Raw genomic sequence first — 7,776 nt, 5'->3', positions numbered from 1 at the left:
CCCTGGCTGGTGCAGTTGGTAGAACATGTGACTCTTGATCTTAGGGTTGTAAGTTCAAGCCCTGCGTTGGGCATGGAGCCTACAAGGAAGAAAGGAAGAAAGAAAGAAAGAAAGAAAGAAAGAAAGAAAGAAAGAGAGAGAGAAAGAAAGAGAGAAAGAAAGAAAATAATAGAATGAAAAAGATAAAGATGAATAAGGACATAGATGATCAATAGGATTAATAAACTCTATTTAGGGGCACCTGGGTGGCTCAGTGGGTTAAGCCTCTGCCTTCAGCTCAGGTCATGATCACGGGGTCCTGGGATTGAGACCCATATTGGCTCCCTGATCAGTGGGGAGCCTGCTCCCCCACCCCTCTCTCTCTGCCTTCCTGCTTGTGATCTCTCTCTCACTCTGTCAACTAAATAAATAAAATCTTTTTTAAAAACCCTCTATTTAATGGTTAAACAAGATGGGATCAGGAGGGAGACAATCCATAAGAGAATCTTAATCTCAGGAAACAAGCTGGGGGGTGATGGGGGAGGGACAGGATGGCTGGGTTATGGACACTGGGGAGGGTATGTGCTATGGTGAGTGCTGTGAACTGTGTAAGACTGATGATTCACAGACCTGAGCCCCTGAAGCAAATAATACATTATATGTTAATTTAAAAAAACTCTATTTAATGGTTATATATAGAACACTGTACCCAGGATCTGAAGAATATACCATCCTTCCAAAAGATACATCTACCAGAATGGCTAGAATTAAAAAAAAGAATCACAACACCAAGTGTTGGTTAACATGTAGAGTGGCTGTAACTCTCATACTTTTCTGAGGGGGCATAAATGGTACAACTGCTTTGGAAAACTGTTTGGCCATGTCTGAAAAAGATGAGCATACCTCTACCCCATGACCATCAGGTCTACTCTTAGGTATTTATGTAAGAGCAATGAAAAAAAAAATAGACTAGTCAAGAATGCTCATAGAAACATCAAGTTCCTCATAGAAGAATAGAAGTTCCTCATAAGAGCCAAATTGGAAACAACCCAAATGTCCATAAAAGGCTGAACGGACAAACTAGGACATAGTCATTCAATGGTATGCTACTCTGTAATGAAAAGAAATGAACTGTTGATAGACCCACCAATGGAGATGCAGCTCGAAACTCATTATGCTGAGTGAAAGAAGCCAGACACAAAATATGACATACTGTATGGTTCCTTTTATATATGAAAGTCTAGAACAGACAAAACTAATCATGGGGTGGGAAGGAGTAGGTGTAGAAATAATGGGAAGTGATGTAAGAGAACTTTTATGAAGTGACGGAAATTTTCTAGAACTTGACAGGAGTGTGGGTTACAGGGGTCCTGCATTCATAGAAACTCATTGAACTGTACATTGCCCTGTATATACCTCAATAAAAAAGTATACTTTAATTTAAAAGCTTCATACAGCATCTACAAAAAGTGACCAGATACTGAGCTATGAACAAGTCTTAACAATTTTTGAAGTTATAATATACAGAGTATGTTGTCTGACCACAGGTAATTATGCCAGAAATCACGACAAAATGATATGCAGAAAATCCCCACATGGCTTTTTTTAGAAGATTTTTGTTTATTTGAGACAGAGAGATCAGGAGCAGCGGGGAGGGGCAGAGGAGAAGCAGACTCCCTGCTGAGGAGGGAGCCCTTTGCAGGACTCTCCATCCCAGGACCCCAGGATCATGACCTGAGCCAAATGCAGACGCTTACCCTCTGAGCCACCCACATGCCCTCCCCACGTTTTGATTTTTGAAATATACTTCTAAGTAACCCGCAGCCCAAAGAAGAAACCATAGTGGAAATCAGAAAATATTTTTAGTTGCATGACAAGGAAAATACAATGTCATAAAATATAAAATATAACCACTAAAGAGTAGAAATAGGGTATATTAAGTCCAAACAAACAGAAAGGGAAAAACAAGGGGGAAAAATCCCACAAAATTATATGATCCCCAAAAACGTAGGAAACATGGAAAAAGCAAAACAAATAGTAATTTTAAAGTAAGAAAATATTAATAGTGCCCAATATGTCAACAATCCACAATAAATGCAATTGGTTAAACTCAGATTAGAATGTAAAAGTCTGTTCTATGCTGTTTATTAGAGACACGCCAAAAGCTCATGAAAAAGTTGAAAGCAAAAAAAGATTTACCAAGAAATATTACCCCTAAGAATGGGTAGCTTTACTGGTATCAATCAAATTAGACTAATACTAAAACCATTACTAGGCAGAGTGAGTCACTACAAAGTAATAATTCATAAAAAAATTTATAATGAATACAATTCCAAATTTGAATATTTGTAATAAAAGAGCTTCATAATACTTAATATAAAAATTGGTAGGAGTACAGGGAGAACTGGAGCAATTCATCCCATGGAAGTGTGAGATTTCAATGCCACTATCACACCGAGGATTTGGTATCACACAGACCACATTCTCCAGCCATGATGCAAGAAAATTAAAATTCAATATGCACATCAACACAATACCCATACGCACAGAAGTTAAAATGCAACCACTCATCTGAATAATTCATGATAAAAATTAAATCATAATGGACAAAAATGGATGAAAAAAAATCATCATAATGGAAATTTTTAAAAACTTAGAACGGAATGATGAAAATGTGACATATGAAGACTTGTGGGGAGCAGAAGATTTATAGCTTTGAATAATTAGATTAGAAAGAAGAATGGGCGAATATAAAGGAGTCAAGTGTTAGGAAAAAAAATTGCCAATAAACCTAACGCAAAGGAGACTGAGGTGGGGAGACCTCCAGAAATGAAATCGGGTGCTAGCTGGAGCAGCCTGCGGCTCTGGGTCAGAACTCAATTTCAAAGTGCCTGTCCCCAGCCCATGCTCTAAACACCCTGATGGGGGTTTGGGAGGTGGGTGGGCTGAGGGGTTGTGGACTGGAAGAGAGCAGCATCTGACCCCCATGTGTCCACCTGTCACAAGGGTGGGAGAGCCTGCGGAGAGGAGCTTGTAAGGCCCCCTGTGGCTCCAAGAAGCAGTGGCAGATTGGAGCCCAGCCAAGCCCAGATCAGCTAGGTGAGTGAGGGGTGGGCTAGTCTGTGTCCTGCCTCTCTGGCCCCCACACCACCTTCTGGGTCTCTGACGTCTCTGTCTCTCCATCTGTAAGTCTGAGTCTGTATCTCTGGCTCAATAATTTCTCTCTCTCTCTGTCTCTGCTCTGTCTCTGTATCCCCCAGAACCCATCTGCTCTCCTGTCCTGCTCTGTGTCTCCATCACCTGATTCATCCCAGATCAGACTTGCTTGCTCTTTTTCTCTTTCTTTCTTCCTTTCTTTCTTTCTTAAGATTTTATTTGCTTATTTGTCAGAGAGAGAGAGAGCACACAAGCAGAGGGAGCGGCAAGCACAGTTCTCAGAGAAGCAGGCTCCCTGCTCAGCAAGAAGGCTGATGTGGGACTCCATCCCAGGACCCTGGAATCCTGACAACCTGAGCCCAAGGCAGATGCTTAACCGATTCAGCCACACAGACCGACCGCCTTCTCTCTCTTTCTCTCTGAATTTCCGTGTTTCTGAACCTCTCTGAATCTCGTGTTTCTCTTTGATTTTTTTTTCTTTATCACTGTCACGCTATCTTCCCTCTGCTGCCGCAGTTCTAATTGTTGCTGACACTTTCTCTCTTTTCCACCGAGGTGTCTCGCGTTCCTGTCCTCTCAGGGCTGAAGTCTCAGGGCTGAGGATGAGGTGTCCTTCCTAACCCCCTTTCCTGCAGCCTTCCCAGATCTTCTGGGAAACAGTGAAAGAATGGAGGGGGGGCGGGGTGGACAGGCCTGAGCTAAAGGCCCCGCACTCACTGAGGACTCGGTGGAGCCTGAGACTCCCCCGTGACTCTTGTATGGGCAGAGAGGACCCGTGTTGCCGAGGGAATGTGTGTGCACCCAGGCAGGTTTTGCAACTGTTGTGTCTGAGGGTGGGGAGAGGCGAGGAGTTGGGGGAGAGAGGTGCAGAAGAGGTGGCCTAACGTATGGCTTTCTTGACTGGAGACTGTGTCCAGGCCTCACCTTCCTGAACCTTCCTTGGTCCTGACCTCTCCTGCTGAGCTCTGGCCCCGCCCTGAACCCTGGCTCCCACACTTTGTGCTCTGAACCAGCCTCTAGGCGTCCAGGCCAGGGCCCGGCCAAAGCCCCATCACTAACGGCACGGGGTGCGGACCACACCCAAACGTGGCCCTGTTGCAAGGAGAGGGACTCCAGTGCCAGCCCTGTGGGCGCTCTTGAAGCGGAAATGTAGACTTTGGGGCGGGGCCTGGGTTGGGGGCGGGGCTTCATCTATGGGGTGGGGCCTGAGTAGAAGCGGAGTGCCTTTCTCGGAAAAGGTTTCCAGCGGAAGTTGAAGAGGGGTTGAGACGGGGTGGGTTTGCGGTGGAGATGAGATGCGGCTGACATTCGGGTGGGAGCGCACATGAGGGGAGGCTGCCGCCGCACGGGCGTGCTGAGGCAGGGAGAGATGTGCTCATCTGCGGCAATTCCAACATCCAGCTGGGTCCGCACAGCCTTGGTGGGGACCGAGATTCCCGCAGCCAGGACCTCACGCTCACCAAACCGAACTCCGCAACCACGGAGCCGGACTGGGTCGGCACCAGCAGCATCACCACTGGTGTCCGGCTGGCACTTATATCCCACAGTGAGCTCTTCAGTCACTGTTGCTGCCCTTGCGCCCGTGGGGGTGGGGGTGGGGGTCTGTCCCTAACAGCTCTGTCCCTTGTCCACATCTCCGAGTGTGGATCCTGTCCCTAGGCGACGGCCCAAGCTTTCTGCAGTGGTGTCTGAGAAGGACTGCCATGGAGTTCCCTCTTGATTCACTCCCTTTGGGGGGCCTCACGGGTGGGGGCGGAGGTAACTGTATTCCTTGGCTCATGCACCCTTGACCCAGCATCCATGACCCATCCTCCCACTGTGTTTATATTCAACTCATTGACTCAGAATCTCAACTAATAACTAATGATTCTCTCTCATCCCCATAAACCACTCTCCTTCCCACAGACACCCCTTCTGGTGTCTTCACTGGGCGTCATGACTTGACTGTGCTCTACAGAATGAGTACTGTGGGCGCATAGTGTAATTTACGTAAGGCTGTTACGCTCCGTGACTCATTGTGTGTTCACACGTTTTCACTCACGGCTGTGCTTTCATCCTTGGCGTGCACGCATCGGCTTTGTACTTCCGACTCTGTTCAGTGCCGTGTGGCGAACACCTACCACATGTCACTGTCCACCTGGCCAGGGTGAACACCCATCCCTCCCACAAGAGCCTGGCCACCCCCGCCTTCAGTGTGTCTGTACAACCTGTGTGAGAAGGTGTTTCCAGACACTGCCTAATGTCTCCTGGAGGTTAGGGGGTCTCCCCCATTTGAGAGCCACTGGTCTACCCCATCTCTACCCCTGACTCCACACTTTAGGACAAAGTCCAGGTGGGTCCCTGACTTCCACACCTAGAAAGGACAAACGATGCCAGAATTTGCTGCGTATTCTATTTGACTAAGGGGAGGGGAAGGTCAGAGGCATTCAGCTGTTGTCCAACACGGTCTCTCTGATTCATTGCAGATAGGGCATCACTTTGGTGTAGATGGCAGGCATACTGGGGCTGTCACATGGAACATGGCCCCTGGCTGGGATTCCCTGAAGCACACCATCGCAGATCAGGGGGCCCTCCAAATCACCCTGCAGCACAAAGGGGAAAAGGAACGTTAGCAAGGCCTTAGGTTCTGCGTACAGAGTACCGGCTCCTGGGCTCACAGAGCACAGACAGTGACACCCCAGCTCCGGGGAAACTCAGAGTTGTCTCCAGAGTCCACTGCCAGAGGGCTGGTGGGATTCCAACAGAGAGGACAATAGCTTGAGTCCTGGCCAATGCGGAGAAGACTTCAGGGTCTAGTTTCTGCACAGTGGGGAGGGTCCAGGAGAAGAGTCCCAGCAGACAGATCAATGGTGAAAAGAAGTGGGATCCATCTACCGGGCCCTCCGAACTTGAGGGCTCATCTCTGATGTCACCTCTCCCCTATAGCTTCCCCGGGTCCCTCAGAAGAGTGGCAGTCACCTCCCCAGGTGGCCCCAGGTGGGGTCCCAGAGGAGGGACCCCTTCCCTCTGGTGTCACCTCCCGCCCTCTCCCCTTGCTCACTGGGCTTCATCCACACTGGGCTTGCTGCCACTCTCACACACACCAGGCCCACTTGCCCCAGGGCCTTTGCACCTGCTCTCCCCCACATTCCGCTGGGCTCACCCCCACCTGCCGCAGGTGTCCACTCAATCCCACCACCTCCCTGCCTTGCCCCTCAGCTCACTGGCCATCTCCCCCGGCTCCATGATGTCTCCTTCTGCCCCACGGCACCAGCATCTCCTGACATGAGAGCAGTGCCCCTCACGAAGCCCCCCACCACCATGTGAGGGACACAGACAGAAACAGTGAACGTGACACAGACAGCAGTGACTGCTGTCTTCCCAGGGGCTAGGTTGGTGTTGGGCACGCGGTAGATGCCCAGTAAGTACGTGCTGCCTGGAGGAAGGGATGGACTGTGATGTGGAAGACTGAGGTGCGGGTGGTGCCTGGAAGGGGGTGTGGGATAGGGCAGGGGGCACGCAGGCATTGGGGGCGGGGCTACAGCTGGACAGCAGTGGGACCGATGCCTGGTTAACCCTTGCACCCCGGCCCTGAATCTGGGTCTTGTCCCCCAGCCCAGGTGGTCAAGGGGGAGAGGCTGGCTCACCGGGCAGGTGTCAAAGTGCCCTCCAAAGAGCCAGCACACAACATGTGATCTGTCACCTTCTAGATGTGGGCCTTGGCATATACATCATTGGGCAGGAGTTTGAGGTCCATACACTGGAGATCGCCAGTGTCTGAGACTACGACCAAGAGAAAGAAGAGCTGTGGCCAGACCCCAAGTGGCTCCTGAGTCCTCCTCCTCCCTCAGACCCTGAGTCCAGTCCCCAGCCCCCTCCTCCCTACACCCAAGTGCCTGGGCTCCAGGCTGCATGGTCCGGCTCTGGCGTACACTTACCTGGTTCAATGCTGCCCCAGCCAGAGCTATAGCAGGTGCTCCCCGGTTTGGGTTCCTGGATGGGCAGGCCCAGGACCCTCACGGCGTCTGTAATCTAGGCGGGCTCTGCCATGCGGAGCAGCATGAGGTCGTGGCTGTAGTCCTCTCCGGGGAGGCAGGTGTGTTTCTTCAGGAGACTCAGGTTGAATTTAGGGTGTGGGAAGTTTCTAATATCCTCGAATAATTGGGCTGTGTCTTCATGCTGGAACAGGCTGCGGCGACCCAGCCAGAGTTGGTAATTTCTGGGAAGAGAGGGAGCCCCAAGGAATGAGGAAAGTGAAGGGGGAAGGGAGATGGGGCCAGGGAGGGTCCTGAAGACAGAGAGAAATAAGAGGCAACCATGGAGAGAGAGAGAGCCTGCAGTAAAGAATTCGCCACACGGAAAAATAGAGACCTGGGGAAAACAAAAGATGGTGACAGCATGAGAGGCAGATCCAGAGATAAAGAGAAGCAGTGAAAGAGAGAGCTGGAAACAGGAGAAGGAACGAGGCAGAGGGTAGAACAGGGAGCCCGAAGGAGCACAAAGGCAACAGGAGAGGAAGCGAAAAGGCGGCGACCCTGAGGAAGGGTCCCTGGAAAGAAAAAAGAGTGAAAGAACAGACAGGAAGGAGCAGCAGGCCCAGTGCGACAGGGACAGGAGCAAGGGGAGAGAGGGAGGAATGCGGGCAGGTGGCGGGTGCAGCCT

The 7,776-nt window shown here is 50.1% G+C and overlaps 1 pseudogene; it reads right to left on the bottom strand.

The window, feature by feature from the left end:
• Positions 1-6,783: 6,783 nt before the first annotated feature.
• Positions 6,784-7,776, bottom strand: part of LOC116855917 — a 1,937-nt pseudogene continuing 944 nt past the window's right edge.

Source organism: Lontra canadensis, unplaced genomic scaffold, assembly GCF_010015895.1.
Source record: "Lontra canadensis isolate GAN:19392208 unplaced genomic scaffold, GSC_riverotter_1.0 scaffold107, whole genome shotgun sequence".
NCBI classification, from domain to species: Eukaryota; Metazoa; Chordata; class Mammalia; order Carnivora; family Mustelidae; genus Lontra; species Lontra canadensis.
This window is presented reverse-complemented; position numbering and strand designations above follow the sequence as displayed.